The sequence below is a fragment of the Sus scrofa genome, chromosome 18 (genome assembly GCF_054392235.1).
Source record: "Sus scrofa isolate SSC_HxYL_T2T_F1_AM1 chromosome 18, Sscrofa_HxYL_maternal_Yorkshire_Landrace_v2.0, whole genome shotgun sequence".
NCBI lineage: Eukaryota > Metazoa > Chordata > Mammalia > Artiodactyla > Suidae > Sus > Sus scrofa.
Genome location: NC_139400.1, coordinates 63463630 through 63487077, shown reverse-complemented (window position 1 = coordinate 63487077; position 23448 = coordinate 63463630). Strand labels below are relative to the sequence as shown.

The window sequence follows — 23448 nt, the reverse complement described above, 5'->3', positions numbered from 1 at the left end:
GGAACCGCTTCGATCCTTTCTCTCTTCCTAGAAATGTCCCCCTCTTGGATAAGAACAAACAGGCTTTTTTCTTGCTGTTCCTTTCCTCAATTTGTTATCAGTAAAAAATTTTAAATATCACAAAACGGATTTGGCTGTAAATGGAGAGACAGTACCAAACAAAATGAAACAAAAATCCCAAAGGACAAACAGAAAACCCTGAATAAACCCTCGAGTTCGATCTTGGTATTTCACACGTGCCAAGGACACAGGAGACCACAAACACCATAAGCGACACAGTGAGAGTCGTGGTACGTGGCGCACAGGGTCCCAGGGTAACTCTGCCCAGACCCCTTGTGGAGCCCACGCTGCTACCATAAGATACCATCTTCTCTTCACCCATGGGCTTGGACTTGTGATCAGATCACTCACCCAAAATGCACCAGAGGGGACTTTCTTTAGGGATAGTTGAAACATTCCCGGCTTTTATTTTTATTTATTTTTTATTTTTTGTCTTTTTGTCTTTTAGGGCCGCACTGGCAGCATATGGAGGTTCCCAGGATAGGGGTCGAATAGGAGTTGTAGCCACCAGCCTGCACCAGAGCCACTGCCACTCGGGATCTGAGCCACGTCTGCAACCTACACCACAGCTCAGGGCAACGCCGGATCCTTAACCCACTGAGCGAGGCCAGGGATCGAACCCGCATCCTCATGGATGCTAGTCGGGTTCGTTAACCACCCAGCCACGACGGGAACGCTCATCCTCGATTTTTAAAGGCAGAAATTCAAGGCAAATGAAACACAAACTTCCCACACAAATGCCGGCATCCAAAGAAACAAATGAATCGGCTTCACACATTCAGTACAAGTACAGCGATTTCCTTCTCCCTGCCAGGTACCCCACTCAACCATAAAACAAACTGGCTTCTTCTGGAGAAAAAGCCCCAAGTGGAAAGGAAAGAAGGTTCCTGGCTGTACACACCAGAGCCACTTACCCTACTGTATGGAGCCTGCTGGTTCCCAAATGTGGATTCGCTGCTCCAGCTGCCAAGAGCTAGGGCAGCCGGTGCCACTTTGGGGAATTCTGAAGGGAAGATCCTCGGGACAAGTGGTCCCGGCAGCTGCTAGGACCTTACTCCAAAGTTCCCCAACTGGGACCAGCTAGCCGTGAGCAACAAGACTCCTGGCTGGCTCACGAGAACCTGTTACCGAGTCCAAGCTTGTGCTGCTGGACACAACAGGCCAATAAATCAAAAGATGAGTTGTTGAGGCGAGAGGAACAGCAACCTCATTCAGAAAGCTGGGAGCCTGAGAAGATGGTTAACTCATGTCCCAGGGCAGAACTCAGGCTTCTTTTATACCAGGAGGGGAGGGGTAAAGGCCAGCATTTCCTGGTTCCCATCGGCCTCTGGAGGGGCTTATTAATTTCTTCCTGCCTGTAGTCATTCACAGATGAGCCTGGTCAGGACGTTTCCTGTGAGTTAAAGGTATTTTAGCTTAATGCTCATTACCTGGGAGGCTGCCCAGAGATGGGACATCAAGTAAAATGTAAGCTCATGGGCAACACCCCTTTGTGATTAACTTGTAATAGAAGACAAATTTCTTCCCTAATACAGTCTGAGGAGCTGACTTAAAACTTGTTCCCATAGTTGAAGATACTGAATTGTAGGACTGCAATTTGCTAAGAGAATAGAACTGAAATAGTCTCAACCAAAAAAGACAAATGTGTGAAGCTATGGATGTTTTAATAGATGGAATTCTTTCACAAGGCAAATATATAATTTAACATACAGCAAACCACCATGATGCACACTTTAAAAATCTTAAAATTTTACATACATACAAATTTATACTTATATTTGTATAAAATTTTTTGTAGTGCCACACCTGCAGCATATGGAAGTTCCCAGGCTAGGGGTCAAATCGGAGCTGCAGCTGCAGGCCTACACCACAGCTATGGCAATGCTAGATCTGAGCCACATCTGTGATCTAGGCCACAGCTGTGGCAATGCTGGATCCTTAAGCCAATGATCGAGGCCAGGGATCAACCCCCACATCCTTGTGGGTGCCAGCTGGGTTCTTGTTGGCTGAGCCACAATGGGAACTCCCTAAAAGTCTTACCATTTTATATGTCAATTACTCCTCAATAAAACTGAGGTAAGTTCCCACGGTGGTAGAGTTCCCACGGTACTGATCCGGTTTGTCTCTGCGATGGTGCTGGTTGACTCCCCAGCCCAGCACATTGGGTTAAGGATCCAGCAATGCCATAGCTGTAGTATAGTCACAACTCTGGCTCAGAGTTGATCACTGGCCAGGAAACTTCCATACACCACAGGTGCAGCCGAAAAACAGAACACCAACCAACCAGAACCACCAAAAGACAAAAGCCTGAGGTTTAGGCTACACCTGGACGTGATCTATCCACTGAGTTCAGCACAGATGATAACCTCAGGGTCGATGCTGAGGATGAACCTGGAGTGTAGGTTCAGGAGTCTAATCTCCTTGGGGCTGGACCTCGTTTCATTCACAACTGTATCTCCAGGAGTTCCCGCCATGGCTCAGCAGTTGGCGAAAACGGGTAGCACCTATGAGGACGCAGGTTCGATTCCTGGCCTTGCTCAGTGGGTTAAGGATCCAGCGTGGCCGTGAGCTGTGGTGTAGGTTGCAGATGCAGCTCGGATCTGGTGTTGCTGGGGCTGTGGCGTAGGCCGGCAGCTGCAGCTTCAATTAGACCCCTAGCCTGGGAATCTCCATGTGCTGCAGGTGCGGCCCTAAAAAGACAAATAAATACATTAGTTAAATAAATAATTAAAGGAGTTCCCATCGTGGAACCATGAGGTTGCGGGTGCGATCCCTGGCCTCACTCAGAGGGCTAAGGATTCTGCGTTGTGGTGGCTGTGGCGTAGGCCGGCAGCTGTAGCTCTGATTCAACCCCTAGCCCGGAAATCTCCATTTGCCTCGGGTGTGGCCCTCAAAAGCCAAAATAAATAAACAACAAATCGCTGTATCCCCGGTCCTGGGAACAGGGCCTGGCTCAAAGATGGCCCTTAACACACACTGAACGAAGGAGAGGAGGGAGTGTGGCTGCAAAGCGGCCTCTGTGCCCCGGCTCCAGTGACGTCTCAGAGACCGAGTTTTGGAGGAAGCAGAAAGAACAGCCTTGTTGCTCTGCCAGACAAAGGAGGCCACAGCAGACGAACCCCTCAAAGCTGTGTCCTGCCTTGAGAGGGCACAGCAAGGGGTCTTACAGGTGTAGCATGAACGACGGGGGTTATTGAGGAAGGGGTCTAATCCTCTCCATCCATCGAGCATTTCAGACTCGTCAGGGCGGGAATCAGATGGTCCGACGATGGCTTTCTGATGGTCCCTTGACTTTCTCTGGAATGAAGGCTGCTTACAGGGAGGGGGCGTTAGGAGTGTTCCAGTTAAAAAAGGGAAAACACTCGGTGAAATATGATCCTAACTAGAAAGCAAACAGTGTCCTTGATGGGCTACGGCCGCACGTGGCAGAGTGGAGACCGTTCAAACCAGTGTTATTTTTTGGTTGTAACAGGACTAACCTCCTTCCCGGGACCCTCCCCGAGGAGGCCTGAGCCACGTTCTCTGGCATGTGAGGAACAGCACGTTGGCATCCTGGGTCCAAAGAATCCTTGACAATGACACCACCCATGCCCACTTTCCACCCCCCAACCCCCCCCCCCCCACACACACACACACGCACGAGTAGAGGCCAACCGTGCAGGAATGTCCAGCCTGGTCTCTGGGGCAAGGGACCCACCTTTGTCACTGTCTGCTGGCCACCCCTAGCAGGACCAAGCAGACACAGTTGGCATTCTGGCTCCCAACCTGGCGCTAGCCAACGCTCCCCTCCCCCCATGTACCTCAGTTGCGCCCACTTCCGTTTCCCACGGTGGTGGTTCCCTGCCCATTCAGGAAAAGCCCGCCCCACCTTCTAGCTTCTAGCTTTCTCCCATTGCGACCTGAACCCCACTCAGCCTTTGCAGGCGGCATCTGAAGTTAGCGATGGCTTCAGCCACTCCTAGAACAGATGGCGGTGCCACCATTGAACACTGAATTCTGGAGGAGCATCTGCAGGAGGGAGCGGTGAATTTGGGGACCCACATGAGAGGAGATGCCTGTGGGGCTCCCAGGAGGAGAGGAAGCTGAGTCTTTCGACTCCGTCTTACTTCTCACCAGGCACCACCCTTCCCAACCCCCGACCAGAGGCTCCCGTACCGTGCTTCGCTCGCAGCCAGCTCCTCCACACAGCCCGGATACCGTCGACGTCACGGGATTCCCGCCATCTCATTGGTGGCTCTTTCCTTCCCCCACCCCACCCCCGCCCTGCGTGGGAAGGAAGGAGCGCTTTGGTTGCCAGGGACCAGGGAGGCGGTTTCCGTGGTAACTGCAAGCTGGCTGCACCCAGGCACTGGTGCCCACGTGCCTCCCCCAGCCCGCTCTAGGAGACGGGCATCCCCCCAGGCCGAGGCTGCGACATCCCTTGTGCCTGGAAACTGGAAACCGGTTCCTCCCTGCTCCAGATTCGCCCTGCAGCACCGTTCAAGAGGGGGGGCAAGGCCAGGGAGGCAGGAGCCTAGCCTCTGTCGGCACTAGAGTCCAGTGGCTTCTAGCTTTCTCGCATCATGGTTTCTCCTCTGGGCATGAGTTCCATGTGCAGAACGGAGAGAAGGGACTGCCAGTGATGATCAGCATGAGAGCCTGGAACGCTTTTAACCAGGAGCCTGCATTGCTGACCAGGGTTCGGCTCCGGCCTCAGTTTCCTCATCTGTAAAATGGGAATGTTGAGACTTTGGACGTGGGAGAGGGGGTGGAGGGACTTTAGAGCCCTTTTAGGCCTGTGGTTCCAAGCCTGGAGCTCTCTCTCAACTGCCAGTTGTCTTTTCAGGGTTCAAGAGGAAGGGACCTGCCCCAGATCCCACAGTTAGGAAGTGACTGAGTCAGGACATGGGTCATTTCCACTGCTTCTAGTCAGCAAGATGCAGAGTGATCTTTCAGAACCTCGGTTTGCTCACTTGTAGCCTCAGGGCTGTGAGCCCCTCTTCTGTAGGGTGTCCCTATAATTATGTTAAAAAAAAAAAAAAGTAGAGTAAAGTGCCAAGCACATGGTCCTCAATAAAAGATCGTATTTAATTTTTTATAAAGAAAATGCATTCTCATTAAATGTGTGTTCAGTGTTGGGTCCCCACGCTTTTTGTGTTAATTCTTTTCCCCTTTGGCTCGTCTGGCTTCTGCTGCTCTTCTCCTCCCCCATTTCTGTAATTCCCAGGGACTCAGCTTGCTTCTTTCTCATCCTGGTGACTGCGCCACCCTCCTCCTGGAGCCAACCCGCCGTGGAATAAAAAAACCCTATGGCTTCTTGCCCTCCGTGTCTCCAAAGGCAAGGCCACACCACTTTGCTGTAATTTGGGGTTTTGAAACTGACAACGCTCATGTCTTGAACTAGCAAGAACCCAGGTTGGGACTTGAACCCATGGCTTTTAAAATAGAATCACTCACCTGGTGTCTGGACTTACTGAGGTTCAGGTTCTTTGTGCCTCAGCCCAGAGGGAATTCAGTGAGAGACAAAGTGATGGGCAAGAAATAGATTTATTAAGATAGGATGCTTGTGGAGTTCCCGTCATGGCTCAGTGGTTAACAAATCCAACTAGGAACCATGAGGTTGCGGGTTCGATCCCCGCCCTTGCTCAGTGGGTTAAGGATCCGGCGTTGCCATGAGCTGTGGTGTAGGTCACAGATGCGGCTCGGATCCCGAGTTGCTGTGGCTGTGGTGTAGGCCAGCGGCTATGGCTCCGATTCAACCCCTAGCCTTGGAACCTCCATATGCCGTGAGAGCGGCCCAAGAAATGTCAAAAAAGACCAAAAAAAAAAAAAAAAAAAAAAGGCTCCAGAGAGCCATCAGGGAGTTCCCGTCGTGGCTCAGCAGTTAGCGTACCCAGCTAGCATCCATGAGGACTCAGGTTTGATCCCTGGCCTCACTCAGTGGGTTAAGGATCTGGCATTGCTGTGAGCTGTGGTGTAGGCTGCAGACACAGCCTGCATACTGCATTGCCATGGCTGTGGTACAGGCCGGCGGCTACATCTCTGATTGGACCCCAGCCTGGAAACTTCCATATGCAGCAGGTGCAGCCCTAAAAGACAAAGAAAGAGAGAAAGAAAAGGAGAAAGAAAGAAAGCCATCAGAATGAGGCAGGTTTGCTTCTTGAGATACGCCTCATTAAGTACAAGATGAAATGAGGCCCGCGTTCAAGTTCCGCAAGACAATGGCCCCACGACCAAGAATAGAACCACTTTAAGGGAAGGATGACCTTCCAAAGTAGGAGACCCTCATGCAGAAACCTGAGATGATTCCATATATGTTAGCCTGTGTTACTGCCCTTCTGCTGATCGGAATAAGCACCAGGATAGCCCTGGTTTGACGTCATAGGGTCAAATAATCTCTTACCGGATACGAAGGCGCAGCTAACGATTTAAGCCGACGTCTACTTGGAAAAGGAGGAAGAGGCGGTCTTTTCCCTTCCCACTTCCCTTATAGAAATGTAGCCCCCTAATCCTCCAGGCAACGCTTCCTCACCCGCTTACATCTCTCACAAGCATCCTATTTATTTATTTATTTATTTATTTATTTATTTATTTATTTTTGTCTTTTTGCCCTTTCTAGGGCCGCTTCCAGCGGCAGATGGAGGTTGCCAGGCTAGGGTCTAATCGGAGCTGTAGCCACCGGCCCACGCCAGAGCCACAGCAACTCGGGATTCGTTAACCCCTGTGCCATGACGGGAACTCCTCTGCAGCCGTTATTAACTTACAGTGTCTCCCAAAGGTCCCTAGGGTTCCCGCGCTCTCTGTGGTCCCTCTGGGACTCCTACAACTACCTGTGTAACCATCCTGCTCCATCCCTGTTAGTTTTGTCGTTTTTGCCATAGGAACACAGTTGGGGACAAGAAAAATCAGAAAGCAGGGCCAGTTACGAAGCTTAGGGAAATGAGACCAACATGTAAATTGACTCCTCTGCCCGTCACTTAAATATTGGCATCTCTCCAGGTCCTGGCCTAAGCTCACTTCCTACTTCCAATGCCATCTCTGCAGACAGTTCCTGTCAGGTTTGCCGAGGGAGGAAGGTGCAAGGCCCTGTGGGTACAGCCAGAGAGATTTATGAAGGCCTCAGAGGGGGGCGGGTTGAGCCCCAGATGGCACCAGCCCCGATGGTGAGGAGGCGCTGGGCTTATCAAGGGCATCTGTGGCTGGATGGAGTTCATGGCTGGAACCTGTGGCGGGAACGACAAAGAGGGAGGAGGGAAGGTCAGGGGAGGGGGAGGGGGTCGAGTCCCAGGACAGAGGGCAGTTGGTCCCTGCAGGAGGTTAACCTATGGAGGCAGGAGTTTTCCGCAGGGCAGTGTGTCTTGCTGCCCAACTTGAGCGACCCCATTCCAGGAGCAGATGTTCCCAGCAACTCTCCAAGGTGAACAGCCACATTTGGGGGTTGGGGGTCTGTCTCCCCTCTCCTGGGAACCTCTAAGTTCCCAAGTCCCTGTTGCCAGCTCAGCTCTGCCCTGGCCTGTGGACTCAGCTGTGTGTTGTGTGGTGTCTTCCTTCTTTCACCCAAGAGCGCGGGCCTCTCCCCTTCTCCGGGCAGCTCTCGGGCAGAACAAGCCAGTGAGGGCCCAGCCCCACTGAAAGCCAGCGGGGCCCTGGTGGGTTCCTGGGCACCAGCCTTGCTCTGTCCCCCATTTCTTCTTTTCAGGGAATAAGCTCCATCCTCTAGGACTTTCCCTGAGTTCCGAAGGGTAGGTTCAAACAGCTGGTAATCAGGGAAGAGCCTGGATGCAGAGACCAGGGAAGACGAGTCGGAAAAAAAAAAAAAAAAAAAAAAAAATGCAGCCTTGGGGCAGGGTCCTGGTTCCTCCTCAAAAAACATACATAACAAGATCTGTGAGTTCTTCTGCAGGACTAAAACCCCCACCAAATGAAAACAAGAGAGGAGGACCCCCAGAACCAGCCCTGGGGCCACCAGAGGCCAGCTTTGAAGAAGAGTGAAAGATTGCGTCTACCCTTAGCCCTATCTACGGCCCTATTTTCTACTCCGAAACTATAAAGCCACTTCCTAGTCTCTCCCAAGGGAGAGCACAATCTTTAGGGCATTAGTCTGCCCTGTCCCCCTTTGCCTGGCAAAGCAATGAAGCTGTTTTTTCCTCCTTCACCCAAAACTCTGTCTCACATTTCTATTTGGCACCTGTGGACAGAGACTGAGTTTTTGACCCACCACTTTTTTTTTTTTTCTTCTTCTTCTTTTTATGGCTGCACCTGAGGCATATGGAAGGACCCAGGCTAGGCATCGAGTGGGAGCTGTAGCTGCCGGCCTACAGCACAACCGTTACCGAAATCTCAATACCCAACAGAAACATGGAGACAGAGTTGGAGGAAACAGAAAAAAGTAGCTTTAACCTCCAGGCAAAGGGGGAACACAGCAGGCCAGTGCCTCGAGGACTGTGCCCCGCTGGGGTGGGTGGTGGGGAGTCTAGTGTTTGAGGAGCAGGGCGCCATCAGCTCATGGACATTTTCCTGACTGGTGGGTGGTGAGGTGCTCGGGAGCCAGCACCATCCACCTTCTAGTTCCAGCCCGTCTGGGGTCTGCGTGCTCGTGGGCAGCACACAACTGACTTCTACGTGGTGGGGGCTTCAGCACCTGCAAAACAGCTCCAAGGACCTGGCTCAGAATGTTATCTACAGTCTTTGAAGAACTAACTAAAGGTACCCGACTTTGCTGGATGGTTAAACTATCACTAGTCTACCTGACTCTTCTTTTTTGTCTGTATGTTCTCACTTGGCTGATTAAACTGATTCTTTGACTAAAGTGTTTCTATAGCTAAAAAGGCAGGTGGAGGATGGAGGTAGGGTCAACTCTGGGAAGGCTGCACAGGGTCCCGCTCGGTTACACAGCCACAGCAACGCAGGACCTGAGCCACATCTGCGACCTACACCCTAGCTTGTGACAACGCCAGATCCTTAACCCCCTGAGCGAGGCTAGGGGTCATGGATACTGGTGTGGTTCGAAACCTGCTAAGCCACAACAGAAACTCCTCGCAACACCGCCTGTAATCTACCAGCCTGGACCAGGCAGGAGCCAGCCTGCCTCTGCCCACAGGGGTAGGAGATGCTGTGTGAGAGAACCAAGTCCCCTGAAAGACACATTTTGCTTGTTCTGAAGATGTTTCTGAGATCCACCAGACTCTGTTCCCACCTCAAGGAAGAGCATGGACGCCTTGGCCCAAGAGGGGTCCCTGTGGAACAGAAAACTCTGACAGGGAAGGAGTAGGCTTGTTACACAGGCCGTTGAAGGAGTCCCCTTAGGGGCCCATAAGAGAGAAGGAAACCCAGAGGACGTTGGGAGACACTGTACGTTCATAATCGCTCAGGAAAGCTGTCAGAACACCTTGGAATGAAGCAGACTTGCTTAACTTTAAAAAAAAAATCTAAACTATAAATCCCCCACAACTGTAACTTACTGGCGCCTCCCTATGACAGTCTAAGGCAAAACCACCTTAGGGATTCGGCTCTCCCTAAGACAAGAGGCTAAATGGATGGTCTGGCTTTTGCCTTTGACAGTTTTCCATAGAACTCATCCTCATCACAGGTGTCAGGCTCACCTGGAATTGCTTGTCTGTCTTTTCCAGTATCAAGCCTAATACTTGGCACAGAATAGATGCTCAAGACATATTGGGTAAATTTAAAATATGACTGGAGTTCCTGTGGTGGCTCAGTGGAAACAAATCTGACTAGTCTCCATGAGGAGGCGGGTTTGATCCCTGGCCTCGCTCAGTGGGTTAAGGATCCGGTGTTTCTGTGAGCTGTGGTGTAGTCCAGACACCACGAAACGCAGCTTGGATCCGGCGTGGCTGTGGCTGTGGCTGTGTTGTAGGCCAGCAGCTACAGCTCCAATTCAACCCCTAGCCTGGGAACTTCCATACACCACAGGCGTGACCTTAAAAAGCAAAAAAACAAACAAGATGCCTGGACCCCACCCCTCGAAATTCTGATGGACAACAGATTCTTGAACGTTCCCACAAGTAATTGCAAAGTTGGCTTCAGTGTTAGATCAGGAGTAGAGCATCATCAGTGACTCATCTCGGCCGGAAGACAGGTGGGAGCCGCCTCAGTGGGACCAGGAAGCGAGTCTCCACTTGGATGGCTCATCACGGGATTGGCAGTGGGACTGGCAGTGACACCCACAATGTCCCTGAAGGCAGACTCTAGACTCTAGACAGCTGCAGCGAGACACTCTAGACCACAGCGTTGCCAGTCTTGATGGGTGGTAGGAAGCCAGCTCTGATCTCATCACCATAGGCCTGACGTGGAGACCAAATTCAGCCAGACCACAAAAGCAGCTGAAAGAGCTGGATAATGACAGAGTGGAGCAGGGAGGCCTGTGCTTCCCAGGTCTGAGCAGTTGACAACCTCAGTTTCAGAGTTCCTGCTGTGGCCCAGTGGAAATGAATCCAACTAGCAACCATGAGGTTTCAGGTTCGATCCCTGGCCTTGCTCAGCGGGTTAAGGATCTGGCGTTGCCGTGAGCTGTGGTGTAGATTGCAGACGTGGCTTGGATCCTGCATTTCTGTGGCTGTGGTGTAGGCCGGCGGTAGCTCTGGTTTGACTCCTAGCCTGGGAAACTCCATATGCCACGGGTGTGGCCCTAAAAAGCAAAAAAATAAAAATAAAAAAATACTATGTGCTTGGAGTTCCCCTCGTGCCTCAGTGGGTTAAGAACTTGACACAGTATCCTTGAGGATGCGGCTTCAATCTCAGCCTCGCCCAGTGGGTTAAGGATCCGGCATTGCCACAAGCTTCAGTGTAAGTCACAGATGCAGCTTGGATCCGGTATTGCTGTGGCTGTGGCCTCAGCTACAGCTCTGATTGGACCCCTAGCCTGGGAACCATATGCGACAGGTTCGGTTTTAAAAAGAAAAAACAAAAACAAAAAACCCCTAGGCGGCTGGTAAGCAGTTAGAGGGAACGAATCCGTTGATGCATAGGAAGCGTTGCTAAGTGGCATAGACATCGCAGCTGGTGTTGCTGTGGTTTGGCGAGGAAGTGGGGCAGGGTTTCAGGGGATAAAATAAGATTCTTCACACACACCTCCCCCCCCCCCAGCATGGTTTCCTCAGATGAAAGTGTTCCGTGTACACGGGTTTTGGTTCCTATCACAACGAGAACCTGCAGTGTTGACGCTCAGCGTAAATGAACTTCAGCTCCACGAGCCAGGAAGTTTTGCATGTTTTTTCCAGGGCTGCACCCACAGGTTATGGAGGTTCCCAGGCTAGGGGTCAGATCAGAGCTGTAGCTACTGGCTTACATCGCAGCCACAGCAATGCCACATCCAAGCTTCATCTGTGACCTACACTGCAGCTCACAGCAACGCCGGATCCTTAACCTACCGAGGCCAGGGATTGAACCTGCATCCTCCTGGATGCCAGTCAGATTTGTTTCTGCTGAGCCACGACGGGAACTCCAGCCGGGAAGTTTTTGTGTGCTAACATATGCCTCAGGTTCTGGCAAGCTGCTGGTCGTGGCACTTCCTCCTGCGACGGGGAGGGCACGTCTTAAGATGCTGGGTCCGGGGAGTGGGTCTAGAAGGGACCACAGGGTTCTTCCCTACAAACCAAATGCTGCTTTTATACTTGTGACCTGACCTCCTGGTTCACTTTATTGGAGAAAAGACACTTCGAAGGCTGAACTTTTTTTTTTTTTTTTTTTTTTTTTTTTTTTTTTAAGGGCTGGCCTCCGGGGCCTATGGAAATTCCCAGGCTGGGGGTCCAACTGGAGCTACAGCTGCCGGCCGACACCACAGCCACAGCCACGCGGGGTCCCAGCTGTGTCTGCGACCCACACCACAGCTCGCGGCAATGCTGGATCCTCAGCCCATTGAGCAGGGCCAGGAATCCACCCGACATCCTCAGGGTGCGTAGCTGGGTTCGCTACCGCTGAGCCCCGGCAGCGGCTGAGCCTCAGCACCCCTGAAAAGAGCTCCGGGCGGAGACCGGGAGGGAAGCACTCTGGGCACTGGGAAAAGTGGCAGAACAGGCCTTCAGACAGTCAGCTATTTTTAGAAGATTTTAGGTGCCCAACTCTTGCATCGCCTCAAATCTAGAAAAGCGCTAAATGGCCTCGTCTGCTTCCCATGACTCGTCGCCACCCTCCCGACACCAGCAGCAAACTCTGTAAAAGGCAGGCGCCTCCCCCTCCCCTTCGTCACTCGCATCTTGCTGTGTCCCCTTTCCTCCTTGCGGGGGCATTTCAGAGCTGTCTGAATTGCTGCCGCCTGGGCTGCCCTCAAGCCCACAAAACAAAAGCTGTCCCAGTCCTCTGCGAGTGCAGCCACCTCCAGGTGAGCCCGCGACCCCGGGGGAACTCAGGAAGGACACCAAGGACACCTGCCAGCCAGCAGCCAGCAGCCGGCAACCTCTCCCCACAGGGAGCCCCGAGGAAACTGGGGCTGGGCAAGCACAGGACACCGGCCCAGACGGCCCAGGAGCCGCTCAGGGATGGGTGCAGGGAGCCCAGACCTTCGCACCTTCCCACACAGAGAAAAGCCCTGAGTTCCTCGAGAGCTCTGCTTTGCCTTGCTTTGCTTGCTTGCTTTTTCTTTCTTTCTTTTTTCTTTTTTTTTTTTTTGTTTTTGTCTTTTTCGCCTTTTCTAGGGCCGATCCCATGGCATATGGAGGTTCCCAGGCTAGGGGTCTAATGGGAGCTGTAGACGCCAGCCTACACCACAGCCACAGCTACACCGGATCCGAGCTGCATCTGAGACCTACGCCGCAGCTCACGCCAACGCCGATCCTTAACCCCCTGAGCAAGGCCAGGGATCGAACCCACGACCTCATGGTTCCTAGTCGGATTCGTTAACCGCTGAGCCACGGTAGGAACGCCGAGATCTCTGCTCTTCTGTCATTAGCAGGACTCCGTTGTTCCTCCACCTGCCCTTTGTTGCAAAACTCCTGTGCATCCTGACTCCCCCTTGTCTCCTCAGAGCTGTTTCTCAGGGTCACTTGAGGCGCTGCCTCCTGGGCTGAGGTCCTCGTTTTGCCCCAAACAAAACAACTCTCAGCTTTTAGGTTGTGCTTTTCTTTTCTTTTCTTTTCTTTTTTTTTAAGTCGACCCATGACTGAAGTGGCCCACATTTTTCCATGGAAACTAGTGCCAAATTTTGACCTGTGAGCAGACCAGCTAAAAAAAATTTCAAAGGTCTTCATGGGCCTCCAGCTGCAATGGTTATCTGCTCATTGCCTCGTTGTCACCTGATTCCCCAGAGGCTCTCAGTTATCTATCTGCTCATTGCCTCGTCGCCTGTCCCCAGAGGCTCAGGAACCCTGGAAGTCACCGACCTAATTAAGACCCCAACCTGCCTAGCTCTTTCGTTAAAAACCATTTTCACGTCTTTTCTCTCTTGGACCATGCCACGGCTTTCTGGGATGAAAGTACTGGAAGGGCAGAAGCACAGGTCCCAGGGTGTGTAAAAGACACCCTGTGTCTAAATGCACCCCCCTACACACCAGTCTCCTCCTTGGCTGACCGTTGACTCTCTATTGCAGCAAATTGGAGGGCGATGTTATTTCCAGGATGGGAGAATTGCCTGCATTTCAAAGGGACCCCTTGAAGGAGGGCCTTCTCTTTTGTGCACTTACAGGTCCTTAAATGCTTAACGGAGGAACCCAAAGCCTAAGTGTTCCAACTTTGCCGCTTTTTTATTTAAGGGTTGGAGCCGTACCTGCGGCATTTGGAAGTTCCTGGACCAGGAGTCAAACCGGAGCTGTAGCTGCCGGTCTACACCACAGCCATAGCAACTCGGGATCCCAGCAGCATCTGTGACCTATACTGCAGCAAGGCCAGATCCTTCACCCACTGAGTGAGGCCAGGGATCGAACCCACATCCTCACAGACACTGTGTCAAGTTCTTAACCCACTGAGCCACGGTCATAACTCCCCCAGCTTGCTTCTTATTAATGTAATTTTTTTTTCTTTCTTTTTTTGCCACACTCATGCCCTTGGAAGTTTCTAGGCTAGGGAATCAAAGCCAAGCCGCAACTTGGACCTGCTCCATAGCTGCGGCAACTTGGGATCCTTAACCCACTACACCAGGCTGGGATCCAACCCACAACTCAGCAGCCACCTGAGCCGCCGCAGGGACAATGTTGGGTCCTTAACCCTCTGCTACAGCAGAAGTCTAAATGTAATTTAAAAATTACCTTTTTTGTTTAAGGGCCGCACCCGCAGCATAAGGAAGTTCCCAGGCCAGGGATCAAATCGGAGCTGCAGCTGCCGGCCTATACCACAGGCACAGGAATGTGGGATCTGCGCCACATCTGTGACCTACACCACAGCTCGTGGCAACATCAGATGCCCGACCCACTGAGAGAGGCCAGGGATGGAACACGCATCCTCGTGGATACTAGTCAGGTTCTTAACCCACTGAGCCACAGTGGGAACTCCAAAAATGATCTTTTTTTTGAAGTTAACCTGCAAGTATAATGCTTAACAAAGTATAGATAGACAGATAGACAGATAGATAGATAGGGATCTTTACGTGGTCATTCCACCAGTAATGTTGTTGACCGGACCAGGTAGGGTGCTATGAAGCCACGTGTCCCGTTCAGTGTGTGGCCTGGAGGGATCTGGACCACTGGTTCTCACTCTCACAGCAGAAGGAACCAGGCCTGGGCCTGGGCCTCAGTCTCCTGGGGCCCATACAACCTGTCAGAGGGGCCGTCGGACAGCCAGCCCCCAGCCCAGCGCAGGCACGTGGGTCTCCCATCAGCCAGGCTGGGAGAAGCACCCTCTCCCCAGATGAGCCCGCCTGTGCTCCACCACTCCCACCTCCTCTTGGGACCCAGTCCTCACTCACTAGTCTGGGGACATTCTTTTCTCTCCTCGGAAGGTGCCAAGTCCCTCCCACCTTGGGCCCTTTCCCCAGGCGGGGCTCCCGCTGGGAAGTTCTTGCCGGGACTGTGTTACCTGCTGAATCTCTCTCCCAAGGAGAAGCTCTCCACTGTCTCTTAGGCCCATCCGTTCATTTTTTCCACTGTAGCAGTACCTGGCACACACCTGCGAAATGACCCCAGGCCTCAGGTGTTCTCCGCCGGCCTGCACAGCAACTCCTGCAGCCGCTCTTGAACTGGGAAGGCTCACGGCACCACTGCGCATTTCGGTTTTGTCTTTTTAGAGCCCCACCCACAGCATATGGAGGTTCCCAGGCTAGGGGTCAAATAGGAGCTGCGTCTGCCAGCCCCCATCACAGCCACAGCCCATGGGATCTGAGCCACATCTGCAACCTACACCACAGCTCACAGCAAAGCCGGATCCTTAACCCACTGAGTGGGGCCAGGGATTGAACCCATATCCTCACAGAAACTAGTCTGGTTCGTCACCCCTGAGCCACCACGGGAACTCCCTAACTGAGCGTTTGGGGATTTCTCCACAATTCTGTGTTGTCTTTATGCCACCATGAAAGAAAAAGCCAAGAGGACATGTCACTAAAAGCAACCATGAGTGCTGTCAAGAGTTGTTTCCCAACAACAGGGACAAGTAGACGTTCTGGAAGACGCTGAGTTTCTGAACAGTCTTCATTTGTTCCTTCTGCACAGTGTCATTGAAAGACCTCCCTGGAAGACTATCCACCAAAGCAACCAAAGCGCAACTGTCCAGGCATAACCTTCAAAATAAATGCGGCAACACGAGATGAAGAAAACTGGAAACCTTTTGTTAAAAGACTTCAAAAAAATGCACAACCGGGAGTTTCCACTGTGGCTCGGCAGTGACAAACATGACCAGTGTCCAAGAGGAGGGGGTTCAACCTCTGGCCCCGATCCGTGGGTTAAGGATCTGGCAGTGAGCAGGTGGTGAGCTGCGGTATAGGCCAGAGAGGCGGCTTGGATCTGGTGGTGCTGTAGGGCGTAGGCCGGCAGCTACAGCTCTGATTCAACCCACAGGCTGTGGGCACCGCCCTAGAAAGACAACAACACAACAAAGACACAACCTAAAAGCTGAGAGTTGTTTTGTTTGGGGCAAAACGAGGACCTCAGCCCAGGAGGCAGCGCCTCAAGTGACCCTGAGAAACAGCTCTGAGGAGACAAGGGGGAGTCAGGATGCACAGGAGTTTTGCAACAAAGGGCAGGTGGAGGAACAACGGAGTCCTGCTAATGACAGAAGAGCAGAGATCTCGGCGTTCCTACCGTGGCTCAGCGGTTAACGAATCCGACTAGGAACCATGAGGTCGTGGGTTCGATCCCTGGCCTTGCTCAGGGGGTTAAGGATCGGCGTTGGCGTGAGCTGCGGCGTAGGTCTCAGATGCAGCTCGGATCCGGTGTAGCTGTGGCTGTGGTGTAGGCTGGCGTCTACAGCTCCCATTAGACCCCTAGCCTGGGAACCTCCATATGCCATGGGATCGGCCCTAGAAAAGGCGAAAAAGACAAAAACAAAAAAAAAAAAAAGAAAAAAGAAAGAAAGAAAAAGCAAGCAAGCAAAGCAAGGCAAAGCAGAGCTCTCGAGGAACTCAGGGCTTTTCTCTGTGTGGGAAGGTGCGAAGGTCTGGGCTCCCTGCACCCATCCCTGAGCGGCTCCTGGGCCGTCTGGGCCGGTGTCCTGTGCTTGCCCAGCCCCAGTTTCCTCGGGGCTCCCTGTGGGGAGAGGTTGCCGGCTGCTGGCTGCTGGCTGGCAGGTGTCCTTGGTGTCCTTCCTGAGTTCCCCCGGGGTCGCGGGCTCACCTGGAGGTGGCTGCACTCGCAGAGGACTGGGACAGCTTTTGTTTTGTGGGCTTGAGGGCAGCCCAGGCGGCAGCAATTCAGACAGCTCTGAAATGCCCCCGCAAGGAGGAAAGGGGACACAGCAAGATGCGAGTGACGAAGGGGAGGGGGAGGCGCCTGCCTTTTACAGAGTTTGCTGCTGGTGTCGGGAGGGTGGCGACGAGTCATGGGAAGCAGACGAGGCCATTTAGCGCTTTTCTAGATTTGAGGCGATGCAAGAGTTGGGCACCTAAAATCTTCTAAAAATAGCTAACTAGGAGTTCCCATTGTGGCGCAGCAGAAACAAGTCTGACTAGGAATGATGAGGTTGCGGGTTCGATCCCTGGCCTCGCTCAGTGGGTTAAGGATCTGGCGTTGCCATGAGCTGTGGTGTAGGTCGAAGATGGGGCTCGGATCTGAAGTTGCTACAGCTGTGGCGTAGGCCAGCAGCTACAGCTCCAATTCGACCCCTAGACCCCTAGCCTGGGAACTTCCATATGAGCCAGGTGTGGCCCTAAAAAGCAAAAAAAAAAAAAAAAAAAAAAAAAAAATCTGACTCTCTGAAGGCCTGTTCTGCCAGTTTTCCCAGAGCCCAGAGTGTCTCACTCCTGGTCTCCACCCTGAGCTCCACGCGGGGTGCTGAGGCTCAGCAGCTGCCGTGGCTCCTGGTTTAATCCATGTGGAGGCAGATGGGAGGTGCTAATCTCCAATTCACACACGAGACCCTTGCTCTGCTCCTCCGAGGAGTTCCCCAGTGTCTCAGGGGGGCAAGGATCCAGCATTGTCACTGCTGTGGCCCAAGAATTTCCACAAGCTGCAGGCCCGACCAAAACCGAAACCAAAACCAAACTGCCCCTCCACCCTCTAGTCAAGCCCAGCGCCCACGTGGCTCAGAGATGGGGTGACACACCTCTCAGTTCCCCTGTCAGCCTGGTGCTGAAAACAACCCGGACTTTGCGGGGCTCCTGGACACTCAAGCTTTTCTGTGTCCCCCATTTCTTGCTTTTAGGGAATAAGCTTCCGCCTCCAGGGCCCTCCCTGCTCCAAAGGCCAGGTTCAAATAATTGCTCATTAGAGAGAAGGGAGCGGATGCAGAGACCAGGGAGGAAGCCTCCAAAACAACAGTGCAGCCGTGGGGCAGCGTCCTGGTTCCTCCTCAAAAATACGCATAACAAGATCTGCAAGTTCTTCTGCAGAACTAAAACCCCCACCAAATGAAAGCACAGGGGAGGACCCCCAGAACCAGCCCTGGGGCCACCAGAGCCCAGCTTGGAAGCGCGAAAGCTGACATCCAGCCAGTCCTCAGCTGTGGCCCTACTTTTCCTTCCAAACTATAAGACCACCTCCTACTCTCTCCCAAAGCAGGCGCTGCCTTTAGGGCGCTCGTCTGCTGTGTCCCCCTTTGCCTGGCCAAGCAATACAGCTATTTTTCTCTGCACTTCTATTCAGCACCAGTGGACAGAGGCCAAGGTCAGCATCAGCGCCCTTACTGACGTCCCCCTTCACTCCGCCAAGTGCGCCAGTGTGGGTGGTAAGCTACAGGGTCTCCTCGAGAACCGCCTGGGGTCTGTTACCTCAACATGAGCAAGACTTGCAAAGCCTAGGTCTGAGCCCAAAGGTCTAAGGACACGGCTGTTTCCAAAAGGCAGAGCTCGGGAGGGGTCAATAGTTCAGCCTAACCAGGAAAGATGCACGAGGCAGCGACAAAGCTTTGGTGCACCTTGCTGGCCGGGCACCCTCACTGGCACAGGTGCCCTGCGTACTAGGAATCCAGAGGCATGAACACAGATCAGAGCCTGTGGTCAGGAGGAAGCACACATTCTTTCCATCCAATGAACACTCAGACGCTCTCCTGGGCCAGGAACAGACAGAGACACTGGGAATCCACACAGGTCTCAGGAGTCCGTCGACCTATAACACGGGGGGGGGGGGGGGGTGCGATGCTGTGACCTGAGCACGAGGGGGTCCCGGGAACCCCGAGCAAGAAGCGGCTCACCCCTCCTGGAAAGGGGCTGGGGTGGGTAGGGAAAGCTGTCACCAAGGAGCTGTCTGGGCTGGGCTCTGCAGGCCAGACGAGGTGTCAGCTTCTCTCCCTGTGGGGCAGGGAATTCTCAGCTTTCAGGAGCCAAACAGGCAGGACGAGAAGGGTGGGTGAGCCAGCTGTAGGGACCAGGGAGGCAACGGGGATGGAGTGGTCCCCGGGGTGGGGCTGGTGCTCCTCCCAGACCTCCCCTGAGGGACAGCTGGGCGGGGCTGGAGGTCAGGGCAGCCAGAGGGCCCGGCACGGAAGGGTGGGGCTGAGACTGGGGGAGGCTCTGAGAAAGTTTATCTGCAATTGGATAAACTTCCTGGGAGAAGGGCAAACATGCGGGCCATGCCCAGAAGCAGAAAAAATCAGGCCGGCTCCGAGGCAGTGGTTTACACCTGACAAGAGGGAAAGGCGGCCTCGCTCCCACCCACCCGCCACCCTCCACCGTCCAGGGTTCTCTGGCCACTGGTGGCGCTGGGCCGGGCTGGTGGAGACTGGACACTGGCCGAGCAGGCCCCTGTGAGGCCTTCCCAGAATAGACCCCCCCTCACGCCCTCTGCCTGCCTTTTAAAAAAATTTTCCCTTTTAGGGCCGCACCCAGGACATACGGAGGTTCCCAGGCTAGGGGTCGAGTCAGAGCTGCAGCTGCCGGCCGGCACCACAGCCACAGCAACACGGGATCCTCGACCCACTGAGTGAAGCCAGGGACCCAACTCACATCCTCGTGGATACTAGTTGGGTTCGTAACCTGCTGAGCCACAACAGGGACTCCAGTCTACCGTTTGTTTATAGAAAACCTTTAGTTAAAGAATCAATTTAATCAGAGAAGTGAGAAAATACGGAGAAAAAAGGAAAACCATCCAGCAAGACAATAATCATTGCTTGCCCAGTCGCCAAAGGTGAGGACCTCTCCTTCTTCCTCAAGCGCTATGGCTACTCCTGAGCCGCGTCCTCGGAGCTGTTTTGCTGATGCCGAAGCCCCTGCCAGGTGGAAGACACTGACTGTACGTTGCCCACAAGCGCGTAGACCCCCGACTTGTTGGAACCAGAACGTTGATGCGCTGACTCTGCCACACCGCCCCCATCCAATCAGGAAAAGGTCCGTGAGCTGATCACGCCCCGCTCCTCCAACACCAAGACTCCTGACTTTAGAGCGGAGGGCACAGTCCTTGACACACTAGCCTGCCCGAGTTCCCGCTTTGCCTGCCCGAGTTAAAGCTACTGCTTCTGCTTCCTCCAACTTGTCTCCACATTTCTGTGTGGCATCGGTGGACAGAGGCAGCAGCTGAGATTTCGGCAACAGACTGAGATATCCCAGTGCTTCTCAAGCTTCAGCATCGCCGGGGGAGGCCTGTGTTTAACAAACACTGGTTGCGGGGCCACTCCAGAGTCTTTGAGTCCATAGGTTTTGGGGGTAGAGCCCTCCAGATTGACCTTTTCACAAGATCCCAGGTGATCTGGTTCTTATGGGGTTTTTTGGTTTTGTTTTTTTTTACTTTTTTGGCCACACCTTGGCATGTGGAATTCCCGGGCCGAGGATCAGATCTGAGCTGCAGTCGCAACCTAAGCCCTAAGCTGAAGCCAAGGCAACACCAGATCCTTAACTCACTGTGCCAGGCTGGGGATCGAACTTGCATCCTAGCGCTCCCAAGATGCCATGAATCCTGTTGTACCACAGTGGGAACTCCTGGTTTTGTTTGGTTTATTTTTTTGCTTTTTAGGGCCATATCTGCAGCATATGGAAGTTCCCAGGCTAGGGGTCGAATTGGAGATGCAGCTGCCAGCTATGCCACAGCCACAGCAGTACCAGATACTTAACCCACTGAGTGAGGCCAAGGATGGAACCTGCATCTTCTTGGATACTCGTTGGGTTCCTTATTGCTGAGCCACAATGGGAACTCCATGTTTTTATTTTTTACTTTTATTTTTATGTTTTTTTTTCCCCCACTGTACAGCATGGGGACCAAGTTCCTCTTACATGTATACATTTTTCCCCCACCCTTTGTTCTGTTGCAACATGAGTATCTAGACATAGTTCTCAGTGCTATTCAGCAGGATCTCCTTGTAAATCTATTCTAGGTTGTGTCTGATAAGCCCAAGCTCCCGATCCCTCCCACTCCCTCCCCCTCCCATCAGGCAGCCACAAGTCTCTTCTCCAAGTCCATGATTTTCTTTTCTGAGGAGATGTTCATTTGTGCTGGATATTAGATTCCAGTTATAAGTGATATCATATGGTATTTGTCTTTGTCTTTCTGACTCTTTTCACTCAGTATGAGAGTCTCTAGTTCCATCCATTATTTTATATTTTTTGTCTTTTCTAGGGCCACACCTGTGGCATATGGAGGTTCCCAGGCTAGGGGTCTAATCGGAGCTGTAGCCACCGGACTACACCACAGCCACAGCAACGCCAGATCCTTAACCCACTGAGCAAGGCCAGGGATTGAACCTGCAACCTCACGGTTCCTAGTCGGATTTGTTAACCACTGAGCCATGACGGGAACTCTGTTTTTAACTGAAGTATAGCTACATAACAGTATAGAAATTTCACAGTGATTCACAGTTTTTAAAGGTTAGGCTCCATTTTTAGTTATTAGAAAACGTTGGCTATATTCCCTGTATTGTACAATATATCCCTGGAGCTGATTTATTCCACTGGTTCTCACATTTTGAGAAGCACTGAGGTGACCGCCTCTTTGATGGGGGCCCTGGAGACGCTGCCTGGGGCTGAGGAAGGACATGGGACTCTAGGAACAGAAGCCTTGCTGGTGCTGCCGGAGGACTCCTCAGTGTCCAGCTCAGGAAAAGGGTCATTCTGAGTCCCCACAAAACCTGTGCTGTGAAAATCCTTTGAGGAGTTCCCTGGTGGCCCAGCCAGGTAAGGATCTGGCATCGTCACTGCTGGGGCTTGGGTTCGATCCCTGGCCCAGGAACTTCCACAAGCCTCAGGTGTGACCAAGGAGAAAAAGAAAGAGAAGAAACCCCTTTGTAGACAGAGAGGTGAGATTCATTGTCCTCTCCGACTACAAGTTATGGGGCCGTGAATCTGAAGTTACAAAATGTACCTTTTGGATTTCCTGTCATGGCTCACCGGAAATGAATCTAACTAGCATCCATGAGGACAGAGGTTTGATCCCTGGCCTCTCTCAGTGGGTCAAGGCTCTGGCGTTGCTGTGAGCTGTGGTGTAGGCTGCAGACGAGGCTTGGCCAGTGGCTACATCTCCGATTTGACCCCTAGCCTGGGAACCTCCACATGCTGCGAGTGCAGCCCTAAAAAGACCAAAAAAAAAAAAAGTGCTTTTTTCTCCTAAAATAATCATGGCTGTTACCCAAGGATCACGCCTACATCAGGACCCCAGGATGCTTCTTTCACTGCAGACTTTGTAGATCTGAAGGCTGGCTTCAGGCCCATAACCACATTTACCTTCGTTTTTTGTTTTTTCCAGCCACACCCAAAGCAGATGGAAGTTCCAGGCCAGAGATGGAATCTATGCCACTGCTGATCTTTAACCCATTGTCGGGGGTTGGAACTGAACGGGCACCTCAGCAGCGACCCAAGCTGCTGCAGAGACAACTCTGGATGCTTAACCTGCCGCGCACAGTGGGAACTCCGACGTTTACACTTGAAATATATCTTTGGCGATTCTCGAGTATCCCCAAGGAGTTTGAGACCCAACTTATGTTGAGGAGTGAGCAATGAAAAAAAGCAATTTTTCATTTTTCTGGTTTGCTGTTGGCCCACTGAGATCTCCCTCTCCCCACACCCCCAGTCTCCTTGCTGCCAGCAGTGCGGGAGGAACCTCACTTTCCTGGAAGGCCACAGCTCCCCAGCCTCCCTTTTCCAGAAGAATGCTGCTGGGTTGCCAGGCTCCCAGCTGCACGCACGCGGGCGCCACCTCCTGGCCAGATGATTTTGTCACTTTCTCTTTGGTCGGGTTAATCCGATCCTCCCACCTACGTGTTCAACACACTTTTCATGTCAGGGAAACGTGTTCTCTTGCATCTGTGAAGTCTGAATGTCTCTTTAAATGCCTCAATTACTTGTGATGTGACCGTTTCCGTGTTCTGGAATGAGTCATCTGGAAAAAGAGGTTCAGGTGTTTAGTTTGCAAAAGTGAAATGCAGATTGGCTGGCTCTCTTCTTCCAAGGGTGGAGTCCTTGCTTCAAAAGTGCCGCATCTGCCAGGGTGTGGCTCCTAACAGTTAGCTGTGGGCCCTGGAGGGCGTCTGAGGTGTGCACCCGTGGGCAGTTTCCTTCTGTGGCTCAGTTCAGTAGAATGCGGTTTCTGTGTTCACCTAGCATGTCTTGCAGAAAAAGTGGTGCATGAGTAAATGGGACATTCCCGTTCGGCTCAGCTAGTTCTCTAGGGTAGCAACTGCACTGGCACAAACTCACACTCTCTTACAGCAAAACTGACTGTACTGCTGTAAGACCATAATGCATCACTGAGAATGCAGTCATATGAAGTGCCTCTGAAATAAATTGTAAAGTGAAAAAAAAAAAAAACGGTGCAAGAAAAAAGTGCCACATTTCAGTAGGCTGGTGGAGAAAGTGTGAATTCGGGAAACCTAACAACTTGAGACTTCGAGTCTTCTTTTTTATTTTTATTTATTCACTTTTTTTATTCAGGGCCGCACTCACAGCATATAGAGGTT

The 23448-nt window shown here is 52.4% G+C and overlaps 1 long non-coding RNA gene across 1 annotated transcript in view; it reads right to left on the bottom strand.

Moving 5' to 3' along the window:
* Positions 1-1707: 1707 nt before the first annotated feature.
* LOC146395112 (uncharacterized) overlaps positions 1708-23448 on the bottom strand; it is a 41602-nt gene continuing 19861 nt past the window's right edge. Inside the window, exon 2 of the long non-coding RNA XR_014833341.1 lies at positions 1708-5054. This is a non-coding gene — a long non-coding RNA (uncharacterized LOC146395112). The remainder of the gene's footprint in view (positions 5055-23448) is intronic.